This window comes from Wolffia australiana, chromosome 4 (genome assembly GCF_029677425.1).
Source record: "Wolffia australiana isolate 7733 chromosome 4, ASM2967742v1".
Taxonomy (NCBI): Eukaryota; Viridiplantae; Streptophyta; class Magnoliopsida; order Alismatales; family Araceae; genus Wolffia; species Wolffia australiana.
Genome location: NC_135838.1, coordinates 16,442,118 through 16,461,053, shown reverse-complemented (window position 1 = coordinate 16,461,053; position 18,936 = coordinate 16,442,118). Strand labels below are relative to the sequence as shown.

Sequence of the window (18,936 nt, the reverse complement as noted above, 5' to 3'; positions counted from 1 at the left end):
AGTTACTTTTCTATTTGGTGTTCATCGTTTGTTCTTGGAGAAACGAAGAATCCAAATTCGACAAGGAGAAGAGAAGGCTTCTCTTCATTGTTGTTCATTCGGATTGTCAATCACATTGGTGGAACGATAATCTCCCTTCAGCAAGACAATCGCCTGGTGCATTTGTGGGTCTGAATCTATCCTTAATAGCCACGTCCGGTTCTTGTTCTTTCATCACCACGGAAGTGCATTCAGGTTTTGATCTGTAAGGCAATCAGAATATACCTGGATCCATTAGCGGCAAATCGCACGATTGAAGGCGAACATATGAACTTGCCCTGAAGCTCCCATTGAGATATTGGTGGGGAACCAGCACACAGCTGGATTCACGCCATGCCTTGACCCTTCAATTTTCAGTCACGGTCTGGTCGTGGTGCGTCCGAGGAAAGAAGACCGCCAAATTCGTTCACGCCGTTGTCTGCACCGTCAAGAATACCAAATACTATTCTTTTATCATTGACCGGAGAAGCAACTCCATCGCCCACGGTTGGAGTGATCTTGATGAACAGCTTCCGTCAACCGTTGTGATCGTTCAACCATCGGGAAAGTCCGTTGTTCGGCCTTCCTTTGGTCGACTAGGGAAACAAGCGGTCGTTCAATCGGGAAACGCATCGCCTGTTCCTATTCGCGCGGTTGAGATATTGTGGATATTGATCAAGCGGCCGATTCCCTCCCTTCCGAAACTCTCCGTCGCATGAGCGTGATCTTCACGGAGTCAGACTGTCAATTTTTGACTCTGTTCAATCCTTCGCCACTGCCTATCGTGCTCCAGGTCTTCACCATGTCACGTCTTTCTCCTCCTGTCATTTACAACGTTAATTATTTCTTTCAGTGCCGGTATCGACATTGTTCACCACCTTGAGTGAAATTTAACAGAGAAGTTTAGGATTAGCCATCCCATTGTGTTAGGAATTTATTTCTTGACGGTATCAGTTCGGATCGACAACATTGGTAGCGCGGACACTCTTGGACGGGATCGTCCTCCACTCGTTGTCTTGATCTGATCACACATGCCATTGGGGGCTTGATCGTGACAAAACCCGTCACGTGTTGTCGACTGGTTTATGTCTCATTTCATCAACGACTGAAATACTTCTCGACATTGATTTTCTGAAATCATTTGCGTTAATTTTGTCACTTCAATGCATCCAGAGTCTATTCTCCACACGTCTCACGAGGTGTCAATCTTTTGATCACGTGTTACACCAGTTTGGTTGCGCTTAATTGGGGTGACGACAATGGCAATAGCCCGGGCGCCGCTGCAGGTGGACTACCAAGGTTGATTGCGGATGTACTACAAGAGTTCGCTGGGGTGATGCCCAAGGAAATCCTGACGAGACTACCGCCCAGGCTGAACGTGGACCATGAAATTGAATTACTACGTGGTACCCCTCCCCCTGTGAGGGCACCCTACAAGATGCCCTCCGCCTACCTAGAAGTGTTGTAGAAACAGATTCAAGAAATGTTGGAGAACAAACTGATCCGGCAATCTAACACATCCTTCGGTGCAACAATGATGTTCTAGAAGAAGAAGGATGGGTTGCTCCGATTATGTGTGGACTACTAGGTTCTGAACACGGTCATTGTGAAGAACAAATATCTTGTGCCGAATGCGAACGAGTTGTTCGATATTCTCAACGAAGCTCCCTTCTTCTTGCGAATGGACTTGAAGAGCAGGTACCACCAAGTAAGGATCAAGGAGGGAGATGAGCCAAAGAGTGCCGGGATTACACGATATGGCTCTTCCGAATTCTGTGTTATGCCCTTTGGACTCACAAATGAACTCCATTTTGCGCGGCCTTATGAACTCCATTTTTTGGGAGTATATCAATGACTTTGTGGTTGTATACTTGGATGACATTTTCGTGTACAGTTCGAGTTTGAACGAGCATGTGAAGCACTTGAGGAAGGTGATGGCCAAGCTGGAGGAGCATTAGCTCTACCTCAACCTGAAAAAATGTCAATTTTCCCTATAGGAAATTGAGTTCCTCAGACACCTAGTCCGGAAGGGAAATGTGCGCATGGATCCTTCTAAGGTGAGGGCTATCTGGGATTGGGTAGTGCCGAAGGGGGTACCACAATTGAGATCCTTCCTCAAGCTGGCTAATTACTACCGCAAGTTTATCAAGGCCTTCTCCTGACTAGCTGCCTCAGTGACGAACTTGTTGAAGACAGATGCAAAGTGGTAGTGGACAGACTGTTGCCATAGAGCATTCGACGAGTTGAAGAAGGCAGACTCCAATGAACTAGTGCTCTGATTGCAAAAGTTCGATAAGTCGTATGAGGTGCACATTGTTTCTTCTCGTTTTGCACTTGGAGGTGTCTTGATGTAGGATGGATACCAGTGGCGTATGAGAGGCAGAAGCTAAATGACACATAAAGAACATATTCGATGCATGACAAGTAGATTCCAGCTGTGGTAATAATATAACATGATGGCCATTATCGAACGACTCATGCTACACCACAAGGGAACAAACACAAAATACAATGTGACGAGGTAAAATGATGCGGTGACTAAGAAAATTACGAGAACTATGTCAGAATCTAGGTGATCCAAAACATAACTCAGTTGAAGACACGAGAAGGGTCGGGACATAGCCAAGCTTCCAATGACCCGCGTGATCAGCTCAAAGCCCGACTGAGTGAGGGACAAACTTCATCCAATAGTGTCTCATCCGTCGCTAGAAAAATGAGTGGATCCAACACAGACAAAGATAACTTCCAGTCACAAATGGCACTAGAAGGAGTAATTAAGCTTCAAAACGTGTTAGGAGTACGGACTGTCAAGAAGGGATGAGATCGAGACATCACTAAATGCCGGATATCCCACGATGAACTACCGACCATGTCCAGCACTCTAGGAGAACACAGACAGGCTGTTGAGCACACTAGTAGCAGGCTGGGCTCTAGGGCGATGTGAATATTACGGCAGGGGGGTGGATTAGCCATCCATAGCCGTCAGTAGCAACCTATCGAGAGGATGATCAACGGTGTGTGATACCATGAAGCACTCCTCGAACCAAGTAGAGAACAACTCCGTAAAATGGTAATATCCATGAGAGGAATAGGAAAAAGGAATGGCAGTTCCGTTTGTGAGTGGGTGCACCAAGATGGCAGGGGACAAGATCTTCTCGTTCAAGAGCAACGAAGTCAATGATCCCAGAGCAGTGTGACACCGTCAATCTTAGTCAAGGTGGCGGTGTCATTGAGGGCATCAATAACAATTCTGTATGGTTGTGGAATGGGCATGGACAGCACTGAGTGCACTTCCCGATCGAGGAAAAGGGGCCTACAATATGCAGACGCTCCCATCAGGCGGTTGAAGAATGCGGTGTGCAAGATGCGACGACAAAGGGCTCATCATTGGCAATATTCGGTGAATCAAGTCGTGCGGGGAGTTAATATATCAGTCTTTCTGCATATGGGAATGCCTTAACAACTCCGGTGGACTGGTAGTGCGAACAGGGTAGCTGAGCAGAGCACACGATTGTTAAGTGCAACCGAAACACGTTGTCCATGACCATTGCGGCAACCCACAATAGCAATGGTATTTGATCGAAAGGCGACTAATGGTGGAAAAAGCATTCGCCCAACACTCTATTCTCAAAGGAAATGGGAACTCCGGTCAATCCCTTCCTTAGCATAAGAGAGCGAAGGGGCGATGTAACACGATGCTCCGGGATCAAATGGCTTGTGTTACACCACAAGGAGAGGAGGGCTGAACGGTGGAGTGGCAGCATAGGGTGGCCCCATAGGTAAAGGTGACCAGGTGAGCATCGGACTTCAACGACGATGACGTTAGGCATCACTACGATGTCTTTGGTTGTGACTGACTAAAGCTAACAATGGTCAAATGGAGGTAGGCATCGGCGATAATGGCGGCAACGGTTCATCCTGCGGCGGCATGTACTTAGCGACGGTGAAGTGGCGGTGGCAGGTCGTCCGGCGATTGCTCTCCTTGAAACTACTCTAGAGAACACTAGGCACGCATGGCTTGCGTGTAGACACGGCACGGGCTCGGAGGCGAGCGCGGTGGCAAGGACAATCGAGGCTCAGCTAGGCATAGTGATGGGCTCGGAGGCAAGCGCGATGGCAAGGATGCCGGCGCAGCTAGGCACGATGATGGGCTCGGAGGCAAGCGTAGTGACGAGGACGACAGTGGCGCAGCTAGGTGCGACGATGGGCTCAGAGGTGAGTGCGGTGGCACGAATGCCGATGGCGCAACTAGGCATGGTGACGGGCTTAGATGCAAGCATAGTGATGAGGAGAGTCGCGGTGACGGGCTCAGAGGCGAGTGCGGTGGCACGGATGGCAACAGCGCATGAAGGCACGACGATGGCTTGTATGTGAGCGCGGTAACGAGGACGGCGGCATAATTAGGCGTTGTGACAGGCTCGAAAGCGAGCGCAAGGATGAGGACGGCAATAGCACAGGTAGGCACAGTGGCGGCATGACAACAGGATGTGGTGGTAGATGCAGCCCAGGTAGGCGGCTACAGCTGCGACTGCGTGGTCGCGACTATGGCTGAGCGATGGCGCGGCTGCACGACTGCGTGGCAGTGCGGCTGCACAGCTGCCCGGTTGTGCGACTGCGTGCTCGTGGACGATGACTACAGTTGCTACGGGTGGCTGCGGTTGCTACAGAAGGCTCCAGCCTACTCCGGCGGTTGCGGCTGCTGCGGCGGCTGTGGCGGTTCTAGTGGCTGTGGCCGCTCCAGCGGCTGCATCCATTGTAGGTTGCTGCGGCCACTACGGTGGCTAAGGCCGCTGTGGTGGCTGTGGCCTGCTCTGGCGATTGCAGGCGCTCCAGCGACTACGGCCACTACAGGCGGCTACATCCACTCTGGCGGTTGCGGCTCCTACAGTCGGGTGCTGCTACTCTAGCGGCTGCGGTCGCTACAGGCGGTTACGACCGTTTCAGCGGCTGAGGCCGCTACGGTGGCTGCGGTTGTAGTGGAAGGTACGGGTGGCTGCGGCCACTATGGGTGGCTGCGGGCGCTTTGGCGGCTGCAGCCACTGCGGCAGCTACGGCCTTTTCTGGCGGCTGCGGACATAGTGGGCAGTTGTGCTCTAGTCTGACGACGTCGTGACAACCCCGGGGACGGCACCGGCGATGGCGACAATGGAGATGGCGGAGGTTGAGATGACGGTGGTGGCGGCACTCTGGCGAAGACTGCGATGATGCCCTAGTTTCCCTTCTCAAGGGGAAATTTCAGAAATAAACTAAACTCTAAAACTAATAAAAAAACCTAAAATGACCTAGATAATACCAAAAGACTACATTTTAACTTTTCTTTTTCACTTGGCCCCCTTTCTTACGATGGACACCCCCCCCTCTTTATGGGAAAATATGGGCCTTCCCCCTTAGAAAAAGGGAAGAAGGCCCAAACATTGAAGAGAGCCCAAATTAAGGAAAAAAAAACACAGACACGTCGGCGTGCAAAAAAACACATAGTAGATATGTCTTTGAGGCTGGATAGTCCCCCATCATCCTCCCAAGGTGGGGAAAGCTCAGGCTCGTCGAGAGTAGGACCAACTACCATGCCTTCAAGGTTCATAGACCTTTATGATGTAACATGACACCGGGATTGAACGGGCTGTCATAAAAAAAACACAAATGGACTCAACATGGAACATGACGACGCAGATGTGGCTTCTCAAATCTGGTAGTGGAAATGCGGGTTCTTCACATCAGCTTGAGCTCCGCGAAGTGACTCATGATGAGTATGGATGAGCTTGACTAGATGGTCCTCCATCAGGTACATTGCCTAAGAGTATAGCACCACTATCCCTTGGAGGTAAGTTTGTGGTCTACACTGACAATGTGGCCACAAGCTACTTCGAGTCCTCGAAGAAGCTGACACTAAAGCAAGCCAAATGATAAGACTTTTAGGCAGAGTTCGACTTCAAATTAAAGTATAAACCAGGCCATGCCAATCAGGTAGGTGACGCCCTAAGCCAAAAAGAACCAGATATTTTTATTTGCCACACATTCAGTAGTCAAGGGAGCATCCAAGATGATATCAAGTTGGTGATGAAGGACGATCCAAAATCTGTGCACCTTCCAAAGTGCATTTCTGCAGGTGAGACAAGGAGATTCTGAATGGAGGAAGATGTCATTTACGTAAGTAGAAATCGGTCGTATGTGATGCGAACGGGTGGGATGCACCACAAACTTCTGTATGAAGCCCACGACCCACCCCATGTCGGACACCCAAGACAATCACACATGCTTGTGCTCATGTCCAGTAGCTATCACTGGCCAGGAATGGAACGAGATGTCAACCATGGCCCTGGCGGATTTGTCGCAAGTATTGGGCTCTTGCCTTTGTCACGGCCCTTGCCGTGGCTCCGTTTGAACTTTGTCTTCAATCCCTCACTGGTCGGGGTTGAAGGTGCTTTAGTGCGATCATGGTGGTTTATATTCCACTTTCTGGACTTCTCTTCTAGCTTGGGGATTTGATTCATGTGGAGGTCCACCATTCCCTCTACAACTTGGTAGGCAACTTTAAGATTTTGGCAATGCCTCCTCTCTAGTTCCGTGTGAGCCTAGGGGGAAGTCCTTCACAAAGCGGTATAGCTTGTTCATCTCAGACATATTGGTAATCCTCAAGACTATTGAAGAAAACATCTTCATATACTCTACTTGAGTCTTCGATATCCGAGGTTGTCATGCTCTTCCCTCGGCATCTAGGAGGTGTTGCATGCCATGAACGTGTTCTTGACCTTGTGGGAAATTTCTTCAAAGGTCGTAGGTGACTAATCACTACCCCCAAGCATCGGCACCACCAAAGCTTAGCATCCCCGATGAGGAAGTAGCTGGCCTGCAAGGCCCCTCCTTATCTCTAGGGTGTCGTTCGTCTTGAAATGCCTTTCGCAGTTGTACAAGAAGTCGGTCACATCCTCCTCGTTGTGGGTGTTGTTGAATCTGGGGGGTCACATTGAAAGTCACTCTTCTCCTCCACTAGGTCAGATCCTAGAGGATTCAGCCTGTCGCAAATCTGCCATTTCCATCTTTAAGGACATCATCATGTGTAAATTCTTGAACAATATCTCATAGGTAATCGTTCTCTTCCCTGAATTCCTCATTTTGGTCTTCAAGCCTCGAGATTAGTGTGTCATGGTTTTTGTCCACTTGGGTTTTCAATCCCTAAAAATTCTTTTGTAATAGGCAAAATTCCTGATTTTGCCGTTTCCCCTCAAGTGTCTTGCTTCAAGTAACTTGGAGTTGTCTTCGAACTCCATCTCTCCTCCACAACTAGTTCAGGAACACAGGGTGAGGAAGCCCAACATGATTCTGAAACGAGTTGTCATGTGGTCAAATTTTGAGCTAGGAACAATGCTCAAATCTGGAGCGTACACGCCCGATGAAGGCAAATTACATGTTTATTTTAATTGGTCGTTGTAATTAATTTGTCTACAATCAAATAAATTTGATAAAATATAGAACTTACTCAAATGTATAGTCGGAGTAAGGTCGTCTCCATAGGGACTGGCCTTTAGGTATATATCCAATAATCGAGTTGTTATTTATTAAAATATAGTAATAATGTTAAGATAAGAAGAATAAGAAGCGATAATTAATAAGAAAATATAGGCAATATTAGTTTAATAATATAAGTAGAAAAGATAAAATATCTAGATCACATATATATGTTACTAGAAATTCTAAGAATAATAAGGAAGTAAGGAATTTGATATTATATTTAAGAAGGATAAGAACCTAGTTAGTGAAAAGATAGATTAGTATTAATAAGACTACTTAGTTTAATAAAAGAGAGAATAATAAGGAGTTAGATAGAAGGAATGTGTACTTCTCTAAGTAATTATAAGTATAGAGAGAGTACTGAGTAATTATTTAACTATAATATACTAAGTAAGAGGAATAGAGATATATTGAGAAGGTGTAAGGAGGTATTAATAGGACTAAATAGACCTTTAAGTTTAGAATACTCCTCAGAATTAGTATAGGTATCTTATATATATATTTAGGTGATTTATGTATTTTGTATAGTATTTTAAGGGGTCGAAGAAGAGACATATAGTATAGTATTTCATTAATAGTAAGTTTTGTATATGTATTATATAGATTTTATAAAGGGAAACCGAATATAAGATGGTGCTTCTGTCGAACGCCCGTGAGATGTTGAACAGAATGCCTGTAAGACGTAGAATAAGAAGGATGTTTTTATATATATATATTTATTTTTATAAGATAGATATGGATCGAACTTAGGTAAATCAAGATGTATTCATCGAACACGTGAGGGGTTTGATGAAATGTCCAAAATAAGTTGCGGTGAGAAATTTTGGTCGGAGTGGATTAGATGACAGACAACACAAAATCGAGAAAATTAACTATAAACTGTTGAAAATCCACAATGAAAAACTTGGATTACCTGATTCCGCCCTGAATAGAAGGGAGTGGCGGCGTCGATCGCCACCGCCTAACGTCGATATGCAGTCTGCCCCTTGCTTCTCTCCCATGCTGGTGCAGAACCGAGCTCTCCTAACTCTTCCTTGAAGCCACCCGAAACTTCTCGAACAGTCAGAAGGCTGTCACGACCCTCCTACCATTCTCGTCGCCGCCGGACGGGTCCTCCGCTGTCTGACGAACGTCGGTTGAAAGATTGATCAGAAGATATGAAATTAGGGACTCTCAACCCCTTTTAACGGCCTAGGAGGGATCCCAGAGGTCATCCGATGGAGGGGGACAGCCCTGGTGGTGCTCCCCGGCCGTTGGATCATGGCTGGTCCCCCCCCCCTAGCCGGCCGAGAACAGCCTCCGGCCGACGGAGTCGACAACCAGGGGTGAAAAAGGATGTAAATGCCCCTAGCTGTTTGATGAGTTCATCTTGGTCCAATGGCTGCAATTAAGTCGCAGCCGTGGAGCCTGATTAATCGGTGTACCCATGTGTCACCACGTCATTGCTTCATCAGCAGCCTTGTCAGGTTCATTTTCTTCTAATTCGTCCACTGATGGGCCCGCAATCCGCCTCAACGTCCAACAGCCAATAAGCAATGCCTGCAGTAAAAATAAAAGATATTAAATGGGAAGGCAAGATCTCACCATCTGATATTCCTTAAGAAGATCAGATGGACGAGATCAAGTCCCTCATTTTGAATAAGCCTGACAAGACACGAGCTTTGGGCCAGATTGGCTCGACGCCCGGTTCCTTTTTCTTCTTATTTCCTTAAGAACGTGGCCCATTGGGCCGCGATCGCATTCTCTCTGTGGCCTGGCCTGATACGAACAAAGTAAACATGGGGTTTTCATCCCATATTGAAATCTTCTAAAAAACAAAACAGTATATTATTTGCGGTTTATTCAAATGAATTGAAATGAAATCCATACTTTTATACGCGATCTTCTTGGGCCTTTGCTAGGCACAATTTGGGCCTGCGCTTTGGGCTTCTTCTGCATGGGCTTCTCTGACAGCTGGAATGGCTTGAGTGCTCTGCACTCGCTAGCCTGGCTGCTGGCTTGAAGGCCATCGTTTGCTCTAATTTTGGTCTGCTCCTTAGCCGGCCCAATCAGGCCATTTTTTACTTATATCATTATATGTCTTTCTTTTTTCATGACATTTTCTCTATTTGTTTCTTCTCTTAATTTCTCCAAGTTCCTCTTCTTCCCAACAATAGCATACATACTAAATAGTGCCTTAGAAAATTAAAAGGTCCTAAATGTTTTTACTAACAAATTTTTAAAGTTCTAAAACATGCATAAAATTGATCTTAAAATGCATTATTTTGGTCGTTTGCTATATTTAGTGCAGGGAATGTAAAATCATTATAAAATTGGAGAAAATAAGTGTGAGATGATCCCAAAATGCCATTAAAATATGTATAATTCGATCACATATTTTGGGTCTATCAATGCCCCAGTGCTTGGAGCATAACATTGAGCAGCCTTGATCTCTTGCAATTGAATCCTTTGCAATAGTTTAAGTATGCATAGAAGGGGTTAGAGGAGAGGGTGGGGATGCAGCCCCATGGGGGAATAGGATCATTGCATTAATATCATCAAGAGGTTACTTCATAGTCATGGACATTACATGGGGGAAGACGAGGGATGATACTAAAGTAACGAGATGAGGCCCTATGTGCCTTGGTAGTGTCGCCCTTATGCCTTGAGGCCCACCGCTCTGCACGCGCCTGCCAGCCTCCCTGCTACACACATGCCCCCAGGTTGGGCGCGTACGCCCATGGGCATGCGCTCGGCCATCTACCGCCCATCCCAGCCATCACGCTCCACATGCCACCAGCACCCCCACTGACACCTATCGCGCGTGATCCGCCTGGACACCTCCGTGCTCAGCACCTCAAGTTGGGCGCTGCATGCCCACCATTACCCGCAGGGGCACCAAGTGCGTGCAACATCTCATCACCCTATGCGCGCCAATGCCTTAGTCTCTTGGCGGAATGTCTTCCACCCCGCACCCCGCACACACAATGCACGCGACGTACTTGTGCAGCCGCACGACTTACCCACACAACTCCATGTGCAGTGCCGCGGCACTATCACCCAGCCTACGCATTCACACGCGCTTTGCGCTTAACGTCCCTACGCATGCCCATGGTGGCCCACGCGCACAGCACGCTCAGGCCTTCCATGATCCGCTGCACCTCAGCGCCGATGGGCACATGCACCATGAAGGCGATGGCCTAAAAGATCAGGGTCGGGCATTGCCACCTGTAGTGCGTGTTGTGGTGTTGCACTAAAGGACTTTGTCTCCAAATCATAAGTCCAGCATACAATTAGCACACAGAGTTAGCACACAGGCTTCTATGCATGAATGACACATACTTTTAGGCCTTACACCTAGGTCTGGGGTAACTAAGAGTTGAATCCATAAGGAGGTATGGAATTGAAATACGTTAGTTACTAGATGAAATGAAATAATACATTCTACTTTAATTTATAGATATATTTATCTAATTTATACTTTTCAAATCTAAAAAGAATCCATGAAAAATTGAAAATTGTTTTTTATTTTATATAAAAATTCTTTGTTTATAATAAAAGGGGGGGAAATATCTCTTCATAAGAGGTAGTGTTTAATGCTATTTGATGTCATATTGAAGTGATCTATGTGGGGGAATGTGGATATAGCAGTATTCAAACCTGATAATAGTGCATTGGCCACAAAAGAATAAAAGTCGCAGTGTGAGTGCATGACTGGCTTCAAGCAGTGACATAAGTCACACACAAAAATAACATGTGGTTGCCGAGAAGTGGCAGCTATACATGGAAGTAATGGTACAGAGCCACTGTAGAACCAGCCACATGAGGTCTAATTATGTAGCCATGATGAGGCAGTGAAAACTGGTGGAACTGGCACATATAATCAGTGAAAAGCTATTGTAGAGAAGTAGTTGATTTAGTGAAGAGTTGAAGAAGAATGAATCAAGCCATAGAGCCATGGTGGCAGTGTGTTGCTTGATAAAGCTACATAAGCCACATTAAATTTACACACATACTATATATTCAAGCTAGGGTATTTGTTGCTTATTTTTGGGTTTAGGGCCTAGGTTTCTTATAAAGTCAAGCAGTGAAAGTCAAAAAAGATGAAAAATCAAATCACTAGATGATCATATCACTTTACACGAATTACATATGACTATCACTGGACTCTTTGCAGGAGTCTCTTTGAGTCATTCATGCATGATCCTTAGAATTTTTTTTCTCCCCATCATTGTGTTGAACAGCTCTGCTTGACATCCTCGAATATTTCATCATTTTCTACTCGCACTATAAATCAATGGTTTGGTTCCATTGAGAGAACCAAACAAGAGAGGGGGTCACCCAGGTCTAGCTCATTAATAAAATATACAACTAAAATGAGTTCCCTCCCTTATTTATATTCTAGGGGGGACTTTTCATAAAATTATTTTAAATTCAAGAATATTGACCAATGTCCATATATCTTTTGGGTGTGATGCTCTAGGCCCAGGTATCAATCTCATTGATAACTATAATCATCCAATAACTTCTATCATCTAATCTTATTAATTAACTATATCCAAAAATAAATTATTTAATTAAGGACTGATTTAACTCAATCAACAGGTTCAGTTGCTGAAGCTACGCCTTGTGCTCGAGAAGATAGAAAGGACTATGTGAACTCTCAAATAGAAATCTCAACATTATCAAGTTCCATATAGAATGTATAATACTTCATCCCAATCAGACTACCAAATGACATACTCTATGTTTAATTATCAAGCCCTAATCCTTCATTCTATTAATATTGATATGTTATCCAGTTTATCTATAAAAAATAATCCAATATTTCTACTTCCCACGCCAGGGACGTATCTGCATCTTCTCCCTTACGTTCTCCTCTTATACCAGTGAATGGACAATCCCATCTTCACCACACCCAATTTCATAGACATGTAGCTACATCTGAGCTAGGTCCATTTGGAATCTCATGGTTAGACACCCAATGGTTTATAGTAAATATGGAACTCTCCGTCCACAATGTGTGCCGAAATAAGTGGTAGTGAAAACACTAAGGGGATTGAATTGGTTTTTTCACAAAATCACCTCTTATATTTTTTTGAATTCAATTTTATATTCCCCAATTAACACTCACTACTCTTACATAGAGTTGTAAAGACAATGTTATACCTTGGTTCAGGAACCACCCACTTGGTATTTGTAACCCAGCACACAATCCCCTCAAACCTTAATGATATTCAACCAGAAAACCAAAATATTTCCTTCATTACAAATTCAGTGTCTAGTCTACTCACTCTCGTTTCATAAAACTTTCTAGGGATATCTAGGATGGAGGAATCCTCGACTCATATATCTGAATCTTCTCCAAAAGCACCTTTAGGGTGCTACTTTCTTCCCGAGGATGTTAACAGTTTTTTGAAGAGCATATGCCTCCAAACTTTGTATTAGACCCCTCTCAGATAGGTCTTCCCCACATCCCTGCTTCAACCGGAAATATTATTATTGCTGTCCTTTGTTAAGATATCCTAGTTTCCTTTAATGATGTTTCAAGAGATTTATTTCAAAATATGTTAGTTCAATTTCGGCAAACTTGTTAATTCACTATTGTAGATAAAAATGAACCAAAATATTTATAAATCAATGCTGAATAAATCTTAAAATATATTATCTTTACAAGACCTAAAGATTTTTAAAGAATAGTTTCACTCAATTTATCAAAAATTTAAATCTCTGGAATAAATTATATTTGTTGTTGTAGATAGATCGATCAAATAATCACAACGTTGGATTTGAAAAAAAAAATTAAAGGTTGAGAAGTTTCAGATTCAATATTTTATATTGTGGATAATTTTCAGACAAAGAATAAATAATCACAACAGCAAAAGTTTCATAAAAAATTTATATTCAAATAAGACGAACTTAAAGAGAAATTTCAGATTTCTTATTTGAACCTAAGATATTTTTGGTACTTAAAGTAATTTTTTAATATTAAAAGCCTCACAGTAGTATAAGTTTCAGATAAATTTAAGATTTAAGATTCTTTTTACTATAGGTTTAAGTTTTTATCATAAAGCTGAATGCTAATATTTAGATTAGAAAATGAAAAACACCACTAGGACACATATCCTTAATTTTTTAAAAAATAATATAACGAGAATGTCTAAGAAAAAGGTCAGAAAAATAGTCAAAGATATCGCACCTTCAGGGACATAACTTGGTTGAACGGGTAGTGGATAAAAACAATGTAACTTTTGCTATAGGAGGAATTTCGAGTAACGCTTGAAGTATTTGAAAGCTTGAAGTTTAGGCTACCCACAAGAATGTTTATCAAGAGAAAACGGTGAGAGAATACGAATCGAAAATTCAGGAGATCACACAAATCTTGTTGTCACTTTCCCCAAGGGCCAAGTCGTGTTTTTTCTCTTAAAATCTTGATCAACCTTTAACTCTCCCTCCCACACTCTGAATGAACAAGAATAGACCAATGAACTTGAGCGCATTAGAATCTAACAATAAGTTGGGAGCATAAATCCAAGATGAGATACAAAGAGAGAAGAGAAGAGTTTAAATAAAGTGCCCTAACTCTCCCGGACATTGGACTTAATTCCAAGGGTTTGGATTGGTATGATTACTTGATTTCTAGACTGAATCCACGTTCCCTCCTTTCCACATTTGAAAACAGGCTTATAAAATTCAAAGTGTGTGTTAGTTCCATATTAAAGAGTGGGCTTCTAGATGGGGGTTCTTGTTGTTGGGCCTCTTCTTTTTATCTAGGAGATGGCTTGGATCCAAATTCACCACTTTATTTGGTTAAGTCCAGTATTTCAAATAAACCTCCAAGAAAATGTGAGAAATCCACTTGACTATAAGGAGTCACCTGGAGTTAGTTTCAAAAGTCATTAAAATACATAAAATTTTGTTTTAGAAAATGAATCATAAATTTATTATTTACCCTTGAATATTGAATAATTCAAGAGTGAATATTAAAATAAATGGTAAAAATGAAGTATAAGTGAATATTCTGTTATTCTAACTTACTGTTATGAATCACATTGTCAAAAACCTCTCTTCATTCTACATGAAGATCTGGGATTTGATCACATAATGAAAAACTCATATTATGACTCAGAGAATATTTTATAAGCACATAAATTTTTAGTGTTGTTTGATGCAATGGAAATCAAATTGAATCAATCTCGAAAGGTCAATCTTTCCATGTTCTTAGTCAACCTCTTGATTCCTCTACTTAAAAGTGCAGAGCCCTTTAACTCTTTCAAAACTAAACCAAAAGATGTGATTCCAATTTCTATGGATTTCATGAATGTTATGAACTAGTTTTAAGTTGAAAATATCAAAATCAACCTAGAACTTATATTAAATATGTCAAACTTACCGTAAGGTTTGACGAAGTATGAAGCTCAGAGGCCACCTTTCTTTTCATTGAATCTTGAATCACCATGAACCAAAAAACATGATTCGAAGTTCTATGTAATCATATTGATATTAACAACAAATATCCTATTAAATAAATGCTGGAGACTGCTTGAAAATTGCTTTAGGGAGTGAAAGATCTCTCAACCTTTTAGACTGTAATTTTCAGAATGCAAGAAGGGGAGTTTGAAATTAGATCTTAAAACTGATATATGGACTTAGAATTCTGAAAGAGCATATGGGTAATTTATCAAGAGCCCAAGATTCATATATATTGATTATTTATCAAAAATATCAAATATTAATGATGGCACACGCCATCGAGGATCGTCATCGAGTCATCCGCGCCACGCGCCCGCGACGTTGAAGACCGGGTGATCTTGCTCCGGTTATCCTTTCCCGTTTTCCGTTTATCTTTCACCCCTGTTTTTTTCTTTTCCGTCTTGTCCATCTCGCTTTCATCATGTTTTGTCGCATTCGCGATGCGCTCATCTGTCTGCCGTTTTACCGTCAAGGGGAGGGACCTTCTGTTGATCCTTCCCGCCTTATCTTTCTCCCCTTTCTTTCCCCCCCATTTCCCTCATTTCCCTCTAATTTCGGATATCCTTTCTTTGTTTGTAATAGGGGGAGCCCATTTACAAAGGCTCCCCTAATGGACTTCCCTGAGGCCCATGTAAGGGCCCATCTCTTCTCCCCTGTTATAAGGGAAGAGAGGGCGCCCTAAGCTTTTCAGACGAGAAGTTTTCCATAGAAGCATTTTATCGAACAGCTTCTGTGTCTCCTTCTTCGTCCAGAGAAGAAAAGAAAGAGAAGGAAGAAGAGGAGAGAAGAAGAAGGGAGGAATAGGAAGGGAGGGGAAGAGCACCACCACAGCGCCGCCTGTTGCTGTTTACCCCACCCCCCCCCCACGAGGCCGCGCCTCCGCCAACCGACGCAGCGCCGCCCTCGCCCACCAGTGTGCCGCGCCTCCACTCGCACGGGTTGATTCCGCAACGGAGGCCTGCGGTCGCCCGTCGGCTTTTCACGCCGACGTCCTCCACCCACCGCCGACGCCGCTGGCCGACCAACCCGACGGGGTCAGACGACCCCCGTTCTGAACGGAACAATCGATCCGACCCGATCAGGGGTCGACCGAACGAGTCATCCGACCCGCCCGACGAGTCGACTGACCCGACCGACCCGACTGATCGGGTCGACCCGACCCGACCGATCGGGCCGACCCGACCCGACCGATCGACCGATCAGCCAGGCCGAACGGCCCTAATCTGATCGATTCGGTCGAACGACCGGCCCGACCGACCCGACCCGATCGAGCGGCCCGACCAACCCGACCCCGGCCGATCAGCCGACCAGTCCAAATCAGTCAGGCCAACCGACGGGCTTGTCCGTTCCAGAATCGCTCGCCCAACCCAGTCCATGGACTTCGGACGTTCCGCCGCCGAACCCTACGTCCTCCTCGACGCCCATCCTTTACGAGAAGCTCCGGCATCATCTGCTGCACGTTGAGCCGCCGTGTCTACTCCGGCGTTTCTCCGCCACACCCGCTCCGACATGCCACCGACGAGGACGTGAACCTGCACTATGAGCCACGCCATCGAGCTACGCCGTACTCCCCTGTCGCTCATTTATTTACTTCTTGCAGTGTATTTTCGTCCCGATTCCATCGCGCTCAGGCTAGGTAGGTGAGAGAGATTAATCGAGAGAAGAACTATGTCTTTTAGTGTCTTACCAGTATGGACGAGTACGTCCCTTACGTGCGAGCCCTACGGATAAATTCCGTTCGGCCATAGACGTCCTCGTCGCCATCACACGACGACTCTCGTCCAAGCTTAGAGCTCGGTGCCTCTCTCAAGTTGGAACCTGCATGTACAACACGTAGGGCATCATCTTCACGTAGTCACATACCCGTTAGGGTGATCGTCGGACGACGACACCGCCGTTATCTGATGCTTTATCATTTATTGCCACCGAGCCATCATACTCGGTGACGACCGGACGACATCCTAGACGCCGTCCTGCATCAATTAATCCCCGTAATTTGGAATTTTTATATTAACTATGAAGACATAGTTCAAACTACCTCTCCAGTGTTAATAGTAAAAACTAGCCATTCTGCCACTGACCTCAACTTCCAAGAATCTAAAAATTTTAGGTATGTTAATACTTCATTTTAATCAATATATATCACCATTAGATACTAATATTTTCCTATATTTAATCTTTTTTAAATCAGTAATAAATTCAGCCATAAATACCTGAAGGTAGTAAAGAAGAATTTGATGAAGTCATTTAACCAATCAAATGAGTTCTACTCTACACACAAATATGAATAGTGTTAGATAATATGTTTATATTATTATCATAAATATTCCATTAATCTATGAATATAGCAATGCTCTTCATCTTTGACCCCCCTTCTTTGCTTGACAACCACATCCTCATGGAAGTTGTGATTTTTGGGTGTTGAATTGTGAGAGCCATATCTCATCTCTCGAATCTCCAAATTGCATTCTTCCATATCTTTGGATCTGTCTTTCCATAAGATTACTGATAACATGATAAATGCATGTTTATTTTCATACATTTTACATGATTTTGGTATTATTAATTGGGAATTTATCATGTTATTATTTGAATAAAACAAATATTTATGCATTAGCAATAAATTCCAATTTCTGCACAATATGGTTATTTTTAACTAAGCTCCTTGACTTCTCTGAAGTCAAGCAGTTTGATTACTGATGAGTATTTTATGGTTCCAAATGTGAAGAAATTTACAGGAATGAGAAGATATACTTCTTAAGGAATTGGAGAATTTTAGGGAGCTTAGTGATCCTACAAAGGGGCTTGCATGGATCAAGTGGCATTTTGTACCTTCAAAAGAAAAATCTGAGGAAGATGGACTACCACCTGACCTGCCCACCGGGCTCTCAAAAGCCTTACAAAGAAAGAAGTTGAAGATCACTTTTTGCCTCTTTTTCTCCATGGGTTGATAGCTTCCCTTTAAATCCATCACTTTTCACTCTAAACATTTGTTTTTCCTACTTTCTCTCTCTAAAATCAACTCTTTCTTTCTCTAGACCTTCATCCATATCTCTAATTTGTTCCCTACAAATTTCATATAAAATCTCACCATTTGCACCTTTGAGTTCCATCTCAAACTCCTACACCATTTCTTCATTTTCTCTCTCCATCTCCTCATTTTGACATTTATCTCTCTCTAGATCAGGTAGTTTATCTCTCTAAAATCTATCTATATCTCTCTAGACCCTACATCCTTCCTTAATTAGAACCCCAAAAAAATGCCACTATAAAAATCAGTTTTCACCTTTCAAAACTTGAGCGTGCCCATCACCACCGCCGCCATGCGGTGGTGTGTGGGTGCGCTCTCCACCCACTGGTCGCGCATGCACACAGTGGTGTGACCGCTGGGCAAAGGAGTGCCCCTTCGGGACTTACCAATTTTTTTGCGAAGTCTAGAAGGGACCCTAACGGGTCAAACTGGATCGACTGGATCGAACCCTATCGAATCCCTTTTTTTAGTTTAATTAGTTTTGTTTAGAATTTTTAAAGTAATAAAAATAGAAAAAATCCCTAAAATTAATATAAATATTTTCTGGTGACTTTGACATTAAAATTTAAAAATCTAATTGTTGTATTTGTCATTTCTAGTGTGTTTTGGCATAAATTTAACTCCAGAAAATTCTAAAAAGATTTATTTTTTATTTCTGGTGTTAATTAAAATTAGTAAAATTAGTTTAAAATATATTTAGTGTTCTAACTTATATTTATAATTAAAATTAAATCGTAGAAAAGTATATAAAATAATTAAAAATCCCAAAAAATCCCAGGAATAATATTTCTCGCTTTCAAACTCATTTATTTCATTCCAAGCTTAAGAAAAAATTTGAAATTGAATTTCAGCCTCTTTGTGGATCGACCCCAAGTTTAAGAGGAAATTTGCATAAGTATTGCTCATTAAGTCGGAATTAAAATAAG

General features: G+C 43.3%; 1 long non-coding RNA gene across 1 annotated transcript; it reads left to right on the top strand.

The window, feature by feature from the left end:
- The first annotated feature begins 15,623 nt into the window (after positions 1-15,623).
- LOC144702104 (uncharacterized) lies at positions 15,624-18,012 on the top strand. Its single transcript, XR_013581183.1, has 2 exons — positions 15,624-16,543; positions 17,708-18,012. It is a non-coding gene; the product is annotated as an uncharacterized LOC144702104 (long non-coding RNA).
- Positions 18,013-18,936: the final 924 nt, after the last annotated feature.